Source organism: Lolium perenne, chromosome 3 (assembly GCF_019359855.2).
Source record: "Lolium perenne isolate Kyuss_39 chromosome 3, Kyuss_2.0, whole genome shotgun sequence".
Classification (NCBI taxonomy): Eukaryota; Viridiplantae; Streptophyta; class Magnoliopsida; order Poales; family Poaceae; genus Lolium; species Lolium perenne.
In genome coordinates this window covers 7,827,057-7,842,416 of record NC_067246.2, presented here as the reverse complement: position 1 = coordinate 7,842,416, position 15,360 = coordinate 7,827,057, and the positions used below count along the sequence as shown (strand labels likewise).

Sequence of the window (15,360 nt, the reverse complement as noted above, 5' to 3'; positions counted from 1 at the left end):
TATCTTTGCTAAAGATATTTCTAAATTCAAGAAACCAAAGACTCCAAGTTATACTGCTGTCGAAAAACGGTAAGCATTCTAATAGCTTATGTTTATCATACTTACATTTTTATTAATTTGCCATTGTGGTGACATTTTATTTTTTTACGATAAATCTAATGTAGGAATGATGATGGAATTTGCACCATGATTTACGCGGAAAATTGGACTGGAAAGTTTATGAGACATTTCACCAAGGTATCACTCCATGAAGTTTATTTTTCCCGTTTAGGATCGGAAATCATAGAAATCTTATTTTTACTAGTCCTCGGGAAAACGCACCACCTAAACCCTGAAGCAAGAAGATTTTTTTAGGTATGTAGGAAAACAGGAAGAAACTTGACTGGTTTTCATAGGTCAATAAATGGCAAACCTCTTCTTATTCGATGTTTTGGTTCTGCGCGCCGTTGCACTTTTACTAAGTAGTAGAAGTTTATTTGTTTAGCACTACTGTACAATTTTCATTTTCTAAGTGGTATCTTCATCTTGTCATCATCGTCGATGGACAGTAAAAGCGCCTCTGTCTTAGTAACTCCTTTTTGCTTCATCTCTGTTAGGCAATGCTTTTTTTAGGAGTTCTGTTTTAGGCAATGATATTTTGAACAATTTTCACATATACAGGATGGCTATGTATTCTTTTTTTCACTTGTAACATTTTTCTTCTAACAATGTGTGGTTTGCAATTTCATTACCAAAATCTCCCTGTGGTACGAAATGCTCAAAGTAGCAAAAGGAATCTAAAAAATGAGAACTGAAAATATCTATTTTTTACTCGTACCACATGTGTGCATATGTGTGCTCTGTCTTAGTAACCCCTAGTATATCGAGGAATTCGAGACGAAAATCTTGTGTTCACAAAGTTTTCTAGAGCAATAGATCAGTATCCTTTTTAGTTTTGGCATATGCTTTTTTTGTATGTTGATACCACTTCTTTTGTATATAGACCAGGACATCATTATTTTTTTCATGCGGCCTTTCATGCTTTGTTCTTATCCCCTACTCTTTTCCCAACATTAATCATTTGTGTTTTCTTCTCCCTCCTAAAATTCCCAAAAATCATAGAACATAGTAAGAATCCAATACAACAATTTTCCTATATTATTTTTGTTACTATGGCATTACAAGCACAACTTTTTCATTGACTACTCACTATGCTTTTTGCTGTGTCCCTCTTAAGTTTTTCAAGTAGTACTGAAAGTTCAAATTGGGAACTTCAAATTTGAAACTAGTTTTTTCTGTTGATTGAATTGCAGGAAATCATTCCAAAGTTCAGGAAGCTCAAAGGATACGACATGTTCTATTGCATCCAGAACAAAGTCGCGAATCAGAAGTTTGACAAAAGAAAGAAAAGGAAGATTTAGTGCTTAGTCATGTTTCAACAAAACCAAGTCGCTCGCTCCAAGCACAACGTGTGTTTTTGGCATGAGCAGATTGTTGGTATCCAGAACATAGTCGCTCGCTCCAAGCACATCGTGCCTGCTTTTTTGAATATTGCAGATTTGTGGAACTTATTTGTACTGATGCTAACTGAATAGATTTCACTGCGCCGTTCCTGTGTGAATATGATTTTACTCAATGTGTGGTTTGCTGTAATCTGTTTCGTTGAATCATTTCCCTGAATCATATGTCATATGCGATTTTTTACTCAATCTGCGTGCTGTAACCTGTTTCGTTGAATCGCTGTAATATGTGTGTGTTTTTGAATCTGGTGCGTTTTTTTATCGCTGCAAGTGTGTTTTATGGATCGCTGTAATATGTGTGTGTTACTTTGGAGTTCAGATAACACATTGTTTTCTATTCATGATAAAAGCCTACAAATGTTCCAGGTTGCTGCTACCATGTGTGGACAGCCATATATTTTTCCAAATTTATTCCAAAGGCTTTTGGAAATTAGCATATATATGTCTAACATGTGTTGGCACCTGCATCGCAATTCTAGTAGATTCGGTAAAATAGAAACAACGCAATATGTCTTTTTCCTAATCCATGTTTTCTCGGCTAGAAGGATATGTGATTTCCGCTGCCATACCTAATTCAGATCTCGTCAAACTAAATACAAGATTTATAGGCAGAACATTTGGAAAAAAACTAACCTAAAATACAAAATAATTCTGTACCATCAGATTTCTTAGACGAAAACACCAAACTAGTTTTTAAGCTTCAATATGCAAATCAACTTGCCAATTGGCAAAACTTTTTCAAAATTAATGTAGGGTTTGCAGAGAGAACATGGAGATGATCCTTTTTAATCTAAATGCAAATCGATGGCATGTTTTTTCTATGTGAGGTCTTGTCAACAACAGCTTTTCCGTTCATATCAAAAATATGTTCATGACAAAAATAAACATGTTTTTTCTATGTGAGGTCTTGTCAACAACAGCTTTTCCCGTTCATATCAAAAATCTGTTCATGACAAAAATCAACTATTTTTGTTGACATAATAATCCGTTCATGCCAAAAATCCGTTCATTGGCAGAATAAGTTCATTGTTTTTTTGAATAATTCGTTCATGTCTTACTTTTTATTTTTTCATGGGGGGTAGCTAATTCGATTTTTTGCCAATAATACATTCATAGTTGATTTTTTGTTCAAGATAGGAGATTGTTCATGCCAAAGAGTTCGTTCATTTTTTTGTCACATGATTGGGTTATTTAACAAGGGGGGAAAGAGTTTTGTGTGACGGTTCATTTTTTGGTTGAATCTTTATTTTTTTGGTTTTATCCCAATAATCCGTTCATGCCAATAATCCGTTCATGGTTCAATTCTTGTTCAAGGTAAAGGTTTTTTCTTTTATGCAAAAAAAATGTTCATGGTTTAATTTTTATTCAAGATAGGGGTTTCTTTTTATTTTATGCCAATAATCAAATTTTCATGTAATTAATTATTTATGGTTGATTTTTCAAGGTAGGATTTTTTGGTCTTTCCAAATTAGTTAGTTCATGCCAAGAATCCGTTCATCGTTGAATTCTTTTTCCAAGGTAGGGGATAACTTCGAATGGAACAAACAATACCATTAATTTTACTAGTGATAGCAATAGCATGTTATACGAATCCGTCCATGATAGAAATAAGTTCATGTTTTTTAGTTCATACCAACTATCTGTTCATTCCCAAAATCAGTTCGTGCCATTAATCCGTTCATGTTTATTTTTATGGTTGAATTTTTCTCAAAGGTATGTTTTTTTAAATAATTCGTTTATGTCTTTTTTTTACTTTGAATTTTTTAATGTTTTGGGGTAGGCAAACACGTTTGTGCCAATAATAAGTTCATTCCAAGCATCCGTTCATGGTTTGTTTTTTTATTCAAGACATGTTTTTCTATTAATACCAACAATCTGTTTTGATGGTTCAATTTTTTTTCAAGGAAGGATTTTTTTGTTTCATACAAACAATCCGTTCATGCCGAAAATCCGTTCATGACAGGAATAAGTTAATGTTTTTGAATAATCCGTTCATGTCTTACTTTTTATTTTTTTGTCTGGGGTAGCTAATTCAGTTTTTTGCCAATAATCCGTTCATGGTTGATTTTTTGTTCAAGGTAGGATTTTTCGTTCATACCAAAAATCTGTTCATGCCAAAAATTAGTTCATGCCAAAAATCTGTCCATGGTTTTTCTAAATATTTTGGTCATGTCTTTTTTATTTCAAGGTATGAGATTGTTCATGCAGAAGAGTTCGTTCATTATTTTTGTCACATGAATGGGTTTTTTAACAAGGGGGGAAGAGTGATTTGTGTCACGGTTCATATTTTTTGTTGAAGCTTGATTTTCTGGGTTTTTATCCCAATAATCCGTTAATGTGTCAATTCTTGTTCAAGGTAGGGGTTTTTTTATTTTATGCAAAAAATAAACGAACTATCCGTTCATGCCAAGAATCCGTTGATTGGCAAAATAAGTTCATGTTATTTTAATAATTCGTTCATGTCTTACTTTTTTTTTCGGGGTAGCTAATTCATTTTTTTGCCTATAATACGTTCATGGTTGTTTTTTTGTTCAACGTAGGATTTTTGGTTCATGCGAAAAATCCGTTCATTATAGGAATAAGTTAATGTTTTTGAATAATCCGTTCATGTCTTACTTTTCATTTTTTGTCTGGGGTAGCTATTCTGTTTTTTGCCAATAATACGTTCATGGTTGTCTGGGGTAGCTGATTCGGTTTTTTGCCAATAATCCGTTCATGGTTGATTTTTTCTTCAAGGTAGGATTTTTCGTTCATGCCAAAAATCCGTTCATGCCAAAAATTCGTTCATGCCAAAAATTTGTTCATGGTTTTGCTAAATAATCTGTTCATGTCTTTTTTATTTCAAGGTAGAAGATTGTTCATGCAAAAGAGTCCGTTCATTTTTTTTGTCACATGAATTGGTTATTAACAAGGGGGAAGAGTGATTAGTGCCACGGTTCATTTTTTTAAGCATGTTTTTTTTGGTTTTTATGCCAATAATCCGTTAATGATTCAATTCTTGGTCAACGTAGGGGGTTTTTATTTTATGCAAAAAATAAACGAACTATGAGTTCATGCCAAGAATCCGTTCATTGGCAAAATAAGTTCATTTTTTTTAATAATTTGTCCATGTCTTACTTTTTATTTTTTTTCCGAGGTAGCTAATTCGTTTTTTTGCCAATAATATGTTCATGGTTGTTTTTTGTTCAACGTAGGATTTTTGGTTCATGCCAAAAATCCGTTCATTCCAAAAATCCGTTCATGCCAAAAATCCGTTCATGATAGGAATAAGTTAATGTTTTTCAATAATCCGTTCATGTCTTACTTTTTATTTTATTGTCTGGGGTAGCTAATTCGGTTTTTTGCCAATAATACGTTCATGGTTGTTTTTTTGTTCAAGGTAGGATTTTTGATTCATGCCGAAAATCCGTTCATGCCAAAAATCCGTTCATGATAGGAATAAGTTAATGTTTTTGAATAATCTGTTCATGTCTTTACTTTTTATTTTTTTCTGGGGTAGCTAATTTGGTTTTTGCCAATAATCCGTTCATGATTTTTTGTTCAAGGTAGGATTTTTCGTTCATGCCAAAAATCCGTTCATGTCAAAAATCCGTTCATGCCAAAAATCTGTTCATGGTTTTCCCAAATAATCTGTTCATGTCTTTTTTTCCCAAATAATGCAGGTCTGCTCTCAACAAAATCATCATACGCGTAGGAGATTGTTCATGCCAAAAAATCTGTTCATGTTTTTTCTAAATATTTTGTTCATGTCTTTTTTATTTCAAGGTATGAGATTGTTCATGCAAAAGAGTTCGTTCATTATTTTTGTCACATGAATGGGTTTTTTAACAAGGGGGAAGAGTGATTTGTGTCACGGTTCATATTTTTTGTTGAAGCTTGATTTTTTGGGTTTTTATCCCAATAATCCGTTAATGTGTCAATTCTTATTCAAGGTAGGGGTTTTTTTTATTTTATGCAAAAAATAAACGAACTATCTGTTCATGCCAAGAATCCGTTGATTGGCAAAATAAGTTCATGTTTTTTTAATAATTCGTTCATGTCTTACTTTTTATTTTTTTTTCGGGGTAGCTAATTCAGTTTTTTTTGCCTATAATACGTTCATGGTTGTTTTTTTGTTCAACGTAGGATTTTTGGTTCATGCGAAAAATCTGTTCATTATAGGAATAAGTTAATGTTTTTGAATAATCCGTTCATGTCTTACTTTTCATTTTTTGTCTGGGGTAGCTATTCTGTTTTTTGCCAATAATACGTTCATGGTTGTCTGGGGTAGCTAATTCGGTTTTTTACCAATAATCCGTTCATGGTTGATTTTTTGTTCAAGGTAGGATTTTTCGTTCATGCCAAAAATCCGTTCATGCCAAAAATTTGTTCATGGTTTTTCTAAATAATCTGTTCATGTCTTTTTTATTTCAAGGTAGGAGATTGTTCATGCAAAAGAGTTCGTTCATTTTTTTGTCACATGAATTGGTTATTAACAAGGGGAAAGAGTGATTAGTGCCACTGTTCATTTTTTTGTTTAAGCATGATTTTTTTGGTTTTTATGCCAATAATCCGTTAATGATTCAATTCTTGTTCAAGGTAGGGGGTTTTTATTTTTATGCAAAAAATAAACGAACTATGAGTTCATGCCAAGAATTCGTTCATTGGCAGAATAAGTTCATGTTTTTTTAATAATTTGTCCATGTCTTACTTTTTATTTTATTGTCTGGGGTAGCTAATTCGGTTTTTTGCCAATAATACGTTCATGGTTGTTTTTTTGTTCAAGGTAGGATTTTTGGTTCATGCCAAAAATCCGTTCATGCCAAAAATCCGTTCATGATGGGAATAAATTAATGTTTTTGAATAATCCATTCATGTCTTACTTTTTATTTTATTGTCTGAGGTAGCTAATTCGGTTTTTGCCAATAATCCGTTCATGATTTTTTGTTCAAGGTAGGATTTTTCGTTCATGCCAAAAATCCGTTCATGCCAAAAATCTGTTCATGGTTTTCCCAAATAATGTGTTCATGTCTTTTTTATTTTAAGGTAGGAATTTGTTCATGCAAAATAGTTCGTTCATTTTTTTGTCACATGAATGTGTTATTAAACAAGGGGGAAGAGTGATTTGTGTCACGGTCCATTTTTTTTGTTGAAGCATGATTTTTTGGGTTTTTATCCCAATAATCAGTTAATGGTTCAATTCTTGTTCAAGGTAGCATTTTTTTTTATTTTATGCAAAAAATAAACGAACTATCCGTTCATGCCAAGAATCCGTTCATTGGCAGAATAAGTTCATGTTTTTGAATAATTCGTTCATGTCTTACTTTTTATTTTTTTTTCCGGGGTAGCTAATTCAGTTTTTGCCAATAATACGTTCATGGTTGTTTTTTTGTTCAAGGTATGATTTTTGGTTCATGCCAAAAATCCGTTCATGCCAAAAATTCGTTCATGATAGGATTAAGTTAATGTTTTTGAATAATCCGTTCATGTCTTACTTTTTTTTTGTCTGGGGTAGCTAATTCGGTTTTTGCCAATAATTCATTCATGGTCGATTTTTTGTTCAAGGTAGGATTTTTCGTTCATGCCAAAAATCCGTTCATGCCAAAAATCCGTTCAAAGTTTTTTATAAATAATCTGTTAATGTCTTTTTTGACACACAAACAAAAAGAAAAAGTAACCAATTAGTAGTATAAAGGTCAGACCAATAATGCTACACAAGAAATAAGTTCATGTTTTTTGAATAATCCATTTTTTTATATTCAAAGTAGGAGATCATTCATGCAAAAGAATTCATTCATTTTTTTGGCACATGAATGGGTTTTTGACAGAGGTGGGAGGGAAGAGTAAATCTGTTCATGGTTCATTTTTTATTTGTGGCAGTATTTTTTTGTTTATCACAATAATTAGTTCACACCAATAATACCTTTCATGGTTGAATTCTTTGTTCATGCAAAAATAATCCGTTCATGCTAATAATCCGTGCATGCCAAAAATCCTTTCATGCCAAAAATCAGTTCATGACATAATTAAATTCATGTTTCTTGAATAATCCATTCATTTTTTTTAATTCAAAGTAGGAGATCATTCATGCAAAAGAATTCATCCATTTTTTTGGCACATGAATGGGTTTTTGACAGGGGTGGGAGGGAAGAGTAAATCTGTTCATGGTTCATTTTTTATTTGTGGCAGTTTTTTTTTGTTTATCACAATAATTCGTTCACGCTAATAATACCTTTCATAGTTGAATTCTTTGTTCATGCAAAAATAATCCGTTCATGCTAATAATTCGTTCATTTTTTTAATTTTGTTTGTCTAAAATAATTCATTCATGCCAAACATCCGTTCATGGTTCAATTTTTTTGTTAAATGTAGGATTTTTATTCAGGCAAATAATCCGTTTTAATGGTTGTTTTTTTGTTAATGCAAATAATTGTTCATGGGTGTTAATTGGTAATGAAACACAGAAACATAACTACGGTGAGTAGGTGGAAGGATGCAATGTTCAGACACAAATACTTGAGGGTTTGTTTTGCAAAAAACGAAAATATATATGCCTCCTCGCGTCTCTTATCTCCTTTCGTCTCTTCATTTCTTAGGGTTCTTGGTCTCTCCGGCGAAGACAAGGCGAAGGGGACAAGGCGAAGAGAGGGCGAGTTCTTGGATCTCCGGTGCCACCGCGACATCGAGCACGGGGATCTTCCTAGGTTCTGGTTGGCCGCTCCTCCCCATCCACATTGACAAGCATTTCTAGATTTTGGGACGGTGCTTTCTCTGGCAGATTTGGTGGTTTCCAAATCCTTACCTTCTTTTTTATAAGGAAGTCCGTTTGTTCAAATGAGTAGCACCTCTAGAAATTACTATGGATTCCATTTCCTTGTCCACCCCAACGAATTTGTAGAAATTAGCATAGAAATTACTAGCGATGATCCATGGTAATGCTCAAAGTATTATGGAGATGGCCACTTATACCGTGCCCATGGATTTTGCATTCCTACTGATGATCCATTAAATATGATGATACGTATAATTTGGGTAGCAATTGCTATACTATTTATCACTGAGCACATGTAGATTTTTTCTAGTGCGGTTACTGTGTTTATTGTGCAATGAGAACTGGGAACCCACTATACAATTTATGTTCTGTTAATGTGGTATTGGGCATGTGGTCTGCCCAATCTATTTCTAGAATTTACCATGGATTGCATTCGTAGTCAACCCCAAAAAAAATTCTTGAGCTGCATAAAGTATAGGATAAGGAAGACTTCTATGAGCTGAATTTAAGCAACTAAACATAGTCTGAGACAGAGATTTGTCTTAAAGCCTTATGCTCATAGATTATACAGATACAATCTATGACCATGATGTGCTTCTTGGCATGGCAGGCATCTACTGAGTGTAGTTGGTGTATCAAATGCCAAACCAATCCATTTTTTGGCAGAGCATCACTGATAGTCTCAGCCACATTTTTTCTCCTCTGGCTATTTATTTTCATTGATGTCGCCTTGGCTGACTCTGAGTATGTACCTGCCCTACCAGCAGATGCTTGTTTTAGAGGCAGCAGTTCTTGTACTGTAACCAAAAGGATGAATCTGCATCTGCATCTGCATCCTTTTTATGACACAATCACTCATTTCTCATAAAAAGGATGATTGCGACACATGGAATTTTTGATATGTTGTTGACACTAGGAGAGTTTGCTGTTCTGTCTCAGATATTTAATGTAAAACAAAACAAAATCAAGATAATTTGTTCATCTTATTTCTTCGTGGAGCATTATTTGCTCTGACCTTTATACCACTCATTGGTTACTTTTTCTTTTTGTTTGTGTGTCTTACCTTTTCTGCTTGACTAGAACCAAAATTCTATATAGTCATCTAGTGTGCCTAGAACCAGAAGCATGATGCTTTTAGTCCACCTCAAAATCAAGTTTGTTTATGTGTGAGTAACATGTAGTTTTATCAATACTCAGAAGACCAGAAGTCACCCAGTGAGTAACAGTGGTGACTTGATGTTTTAGTCCATCTCTTTCTTCTACTCTATGTCTGTATTTCAATCAACCTTTTCCATTTGGACTGTGCATCTTCAAAATTGTAGAGCTCATTTTTTTAACAGCTTGCACAATCTGTACAAAACCATGTATGTTAATCTGTTATAAAAAATCAAGTCATCATTGTTTTTATTTAATACCTTGCTATATTCCAGAGATGGAGGTGGGGAGCACGGAGTTACATCCTATCGTCCTCTCTGATGGTGAAGAGGAGATGCCGATGGAAAGTGATCCGGACATGGACATCCCGGTGCAGCAGCCAGTGCAGCCAGTGCTGGTTCGTAGGGGTATCTATCTCAGAAGCCTACAAATATGTCGTTTTACGAGATAAACAGATATGTCTCTCACATGTACAACTATTATCTGCAGGACCGCATGAAACTGGGAACAAGAAGTTTGATAAGCACTGTGTTTGGGAAAACGACCTACTACTCACTGAAAACCAATGCAAGGACCTCACAAAGTTGGTTCGTCAGTACCCAGGAAAACCATTCAAATATTATGTGTACAGGATGAGCAAATCTTCTGTCATTCAAAAGAACTGCAAAATGGTTTGTACTTATTTTAACTCCTTTGCATATATTTCTGAAAAAATACTAGGTACTGCTAGTTTGCTACTTTTGTGGTGCTTTTGATCTGATTTATGCCCACACTCTGTATAAACCTTTTGTTGCTTCAAAAATGTTTATTTTGGGCATGCAGTTGGAGATTTACTTTGCTTGTTGGGAGGAGACATTTGGTATTGTTTTTCCTGTGTTAGTATGTCATCTTGCTAAAATATAGAAGTTACAATCGACCAACTTTGCATGGATGGGTTTGGGCAGTATACCTGAGATAGGAGTGCTTCTGTAGGGTTAGTTATTTGTTGTTGTTTCCTTTTAGCTGATCATGTGCTACTTTGTTGATCTGTTAAAACCATGCAGAGGACTGGTACACACATATTGTATTTACTTTATTATTATTGACTAAATCTGTCTTTCCATATGATCATCACATTGTTACACATCATGTTCTAGTAGTTTATATACGGCCAGCACTCTGTCTTTATGTAATCTTTTGTTTTTTCTTTCAAAGTGTGTAATTTTTAGTTGTGGCTCTTCTCCTGATGTGAAGAAGCAGACAAATATACTAGTACTTTAGGAAGAATACAAATATACTTTCCTAATGTTTCTCCAATGTTTCTATTTTGCAAGGAATTTTCCGCAAAGTTCACACAGAGGTACCTCAAGAAGTACCTAGATGATGCAATTGAGATACCAGTCCAATGTGCGGGATATCACAAGTCTTACAAAGTTAAGATGAGGCTGGGACAAGATCTAAAGAGGGCAATGCTGACAAGTGGCTGGGCGAAGGCTGTCAGGAGGTTCGGCTTAGAAGAAGGTAGCATCTACAACTTCTGCTTCTCTGTCGATAGGAATGGTGATTACCCTTGGATTCTCATCGACCCCCTGGAACCATGAAGACGGTGGCGACGGTACCTCAACCAATGAAGACGGTGACAACGGTACCAGTGGTAGCATTTTTGGTGGTAGCATTTCTGATAGCATTGTTGTGCTAGTTTGAAATGTTTGGACTTTCAGTAATCTAGTTAAAATATGGACTGTTACGTAATGCTAAGTACGGACTGTTAAGTAATGCTAAGTATGGACTATTAGGAATGGACTGTTATGTTTGTATGCCCTGTTAAGTACTGCTAATATGCAATATGGGTAAGTCTGAATGAACTGCAATGTTAGTATATATGTATGGGATGTTGCTTTCATGTGCAGCTTGTCATCTTATATCCATGTTACTGACACTTGCTACTTGTGGCTGACATCATCTTTCTCTATCAGATTATGAAAATATTGCAGTTAATTTTCCATCCCTGTTAACTATAGGATTTGGCAATGCTACTTGCTGTTATGTTTGTATATGCCAGCTATAGGATTTAGCAATGCTACTGGTGGCCTGCTTCATATTATTGTTTTCAATTGTTCTATTTTTGAAATGTCAAATGTTTTTCACTTCATATTTTTAAATTCTTATGTTCAAGGTAGATAACAAATCATGGTTTCTTTTTTAACTTTTAAGCCAAAAATACGTTCATAATTTTTTAAAGCCAAAAAAAATTTGTCCAATTTTTTTAATACCAAGAATATTTTTTTTCTTACTAAAGGTCATTTAAATTTTGTTATGATTACCTTTTTTTTTTGTTTGAACTAGCTACCCCCCGTTCTGTGCCAATGATCCATTCACGCCAAGAATCCTTCATGCAAACAATATCTGGTCTTATTACTTAATTTTTATGCCTCAACAAGATGTAGGTTAAGAAAATAAAAAAGGGCAGAGGAGAGTAATTGTGCCATCTGAAGAAGTAATAACACTTCAGTACAAGTACTCCATAATAAATCTAGAAACGGTACTGACCTTCAGCCGCCTTCGCTGTAGACGAATGAAGCAGAACACAAGGAACCAGAAATTCTTCTAAGTCAGCCGCCATGTTGTTTTTTTTGGTTCAACATGGGATTTTTGTTCATACAAAGAGTATGTCCATGGTTGAATTCTATTTTGTTCAAGACTATAATTTGTTTCATGCCAATAATCTGTGCATGCAAATAATGTGTTCATGCCAAGAATATATACATGGTTTTTGAAAAATCTTGCCAAGAATCCGTCCATGTTATTATTTTTTATGCATTGTAGGAGATCGTTCATGGCAAAGAATCCGTTTTCATATTATTGCTTTTTTACTGTTCTAATTAGGTAACCATTTTGTTCCTTTCATGACAAAACAATAATTTCACGATTGTTTTTTTCTTTTTCAAGTATATGTCGGAAGAAAGATATGTTGGAACAACTGTGTGATTTACATGGAACAATATGATAAGATGAAGGGAATAAAACACAACTAGTGTTGTGAAGTAACAAAACAACAAGACTGGAAGGAACAAAAAGACAAATACCCTGTTGGAACAAATTTAGGTACTGCATGGAACAAACATTTATGATATGAAGGGAACAATACTAGGGGTTGTGAAGCAACAACATAGGGTTTAGAAAAAAGAACAAAAAAAATATTAAAGGGGACAACAAATAAAATAAAGATAAATGTGATCTTTTCTATAGGAACAACATGTGTGGGAAAACACATTGAAATTATATGAAGAAAACTAAAAAAAACAATTATTACAAGTTGGAAAAAAAATACTAGTCTTCTCGAAATAAAAATCTAAAAAATGATAAAATTATTACAAAAAATAGTAGAGAAAAAATCTACTAGTACAAATAGAAAAAATCCTTGTCTTCCTAAATAATTAAAATATCTAGTCCTATGTAATTTCTATTTGCCACCACCCTGGCAATGAATAAGTCTCCATGGAATATGCTATTGTCCACCCGTAAATCAGACCAGTGTTCACGGAAAATGATAGTGCCATCATCTCTTATTTTGTAAGTTCCACCGACAGAATATTGATTGTGTACATAAATAGCATCGCCCTGCCTTGGTAGAACAACATTAGTTTTGATAGCTTCGAATGGAACTACCTACAAAATCAAAAAGAAAAAAATGTTTTTCTCAAAACTAATGATGACAAATAAAAACCTAGAAGAAAATTTTAAAAATAAGAATGATAACAACAATTGTAAAAAGAAATACTAACCCAGTTGGTGTATTCATTACTCTCAAGCCCGTGAATAATGAAATTAGGAGCATCGTTACGATAATGCGGACTCCTCATATACTTCCTATAGCGAGTGACAATTCTGTTCATTTCTTCTTGGGAAACATCCGTTGCTTCCGTGAAAAAAGTACTATAAAACGCTTCATCACAATCAGTGGGTAGATTATTGCACTCTGTTAAAAAAAATGTTTTATAATTAGTAGTGAAAAAAACAAATTTTTGTAAATTAATAAAATAAAAAATTCAAATAAAATTACCAGGGAATCCAAACCAATATTTTGGCTGATCTATTCCGGCTAGAATGGAGACATTAAAGATGTCGTAATCTTCATCCCATGTAAATTTTATTGTATCTCCAACATTGATACGAAATGCTTCTAACAAGGACAAATAATATGGTCCTTCTATGGAAAAGTATGTATCACAATCATCCAATAATAGATGATGTGTTGTAAAGTCATCAGCAGGTGCGTCCAAATGGGGAGCTGGTCTATCTACAGCTTTCATTATTTTTGATGGGCATAAAAATTTAATCCTTGTATAGTAACAGCAAGGGAGAATCTGCATAGATTTTTTTAAGAACAAATAAGATAATTACAAAAAAAACTACTTATGAAATAAATTTATGATAACTTTTATAACAAAATACGTACAGAATATTCTTCGAAATGTTCTGGCAACATCTTGATAGAAAACTCTGTACAATATCTAGAAGGCCGGGTACACAAGTTTCTGGGTTGCGAGCATTCCGAGCATGCAGCCATAACTTCAGTGTACCAGTGAATTTTGCTACACAAAAAAAGGAAACATATTAAAAAAGAAAAAAGATCATACAAAAAGTTCTTATTAGAAGTACCACATGGAGCAAAAACTGAATTTGCACAAGGAGCAAAAAACAGCAAAGAGATATGATGAAGTGACAACATATGGTAACGAGTAGACATTTTTTTCATAGTGGAAAAATGATATAATATTAGAAGAAAGTATGTAAAAAATAGAAGAACAAACCAAAAACTTACAAAGGAGCACAAGGAGCACAAGGAGCACAAAAGGAACACCAGCAGAAGATATGATGAACTGACTTGATACGGTGACGAGTAGTCATATATATAGTGGAAAAATGTCTATTATTAGTAGAAACTATGCGGTCAGAAAAAATTGGAAGAACATTTGTGCGGTGAGGAAAAGTAAGAAGGAATTATGCGGTCACCTATTAGATAATACTATGCGGTCAAAAAAAATTACAAGACATCTTCTCATCTATTTTTAGAATGCATTATGCGGTCAAAATAAAATTACAAGGAACTAACCGGTGAGAAAAAAATACTTAGTGTGTGGTCATCTATTTTTAGAAAGCTCCATGTGGTTAGAAAGAATAAAAGGCACTATGCGGTGATGAGAATTCCATGCGGTGATCTATTTTTTAGAAGGCACTATGCGGTGTGGAAAATTTTAGAAGGCACTATGCGTGAGAAATCTATTTTAAATGTGTATTTTAAATCATTTTAACATATGTCTAATTGTCTACACACTGAATATGAAAACCATTCTAAAAAGAATGTCTCTTCTTTTTTTAATGGTACCATGGCAATGTTTTGAACATGTCATACATCAAGCTACATTCAGTAAGAAATGGCAAACAGTTACATAATTTACAAGTTACACAGAATAGCAAAACAAATTACCAGTTTCTACAGATAACTGAGAAGCTTATACAGTAAGCAATGGGAAACAAATGTCATTTTTGCAATCTACACACAGTAAGCAGTATAAATCAACAATTCTTGAGTATTACTGAGAAGCAACTATAGATAATTATTTTAATAAGCAAAACTGTACATAAACATTTGTTATCTAATCGACACTAGTATCAGAACTAGTTCATTTTGCAATCACAGCATTGTCAAATCAAACATAAAAATATTTATATAAGGTAAATTAAAAAACAATTATAGGATAAATGGTACTGTCAGCACACTAGAACAAGTCTATTGTACTGGACATGAATCCCCTCCACTTTGAACAAATCAAGGTACAGACCAAATCAACTATTACTACTGGAAGAATTATCTGATCAAGTTTTCAAAAACCTTCACATCAAATAAAACAAAATCTTTTTCTGTTCTCATCATGGCTTCTAGGTTTTCTTTTTCTTCCTAGAATTCTTCTC

General features: G+C 33.6%; 1 long non-coding RNA gene across 1 annotated transcript; it reads right to left on the bottom strand.

Moving 5' to 3' along the window:
* Positions 1-12,720: 12,720 nt before the first annotated feature.
* Positions 12,721-14,257, bottom strand: LOC127325571 (uncharacterized). The gene is made up of 5 exons (XR_011754558.1): positions 14,210-14,257; positions 13,844-13,979; positions 13,448-13,751; positions 13,170-13,363; positions 12,721-13,053 (listed from the first exon to the last, which is right to left on the bottom strand). It is a non-coding gene; the product is annotated as an uncharacterized lncRNA (long non-coding RNA).
* Between the last annotated feature and the right edge of the window lie 1,103 nt (positions 14,258-15,360).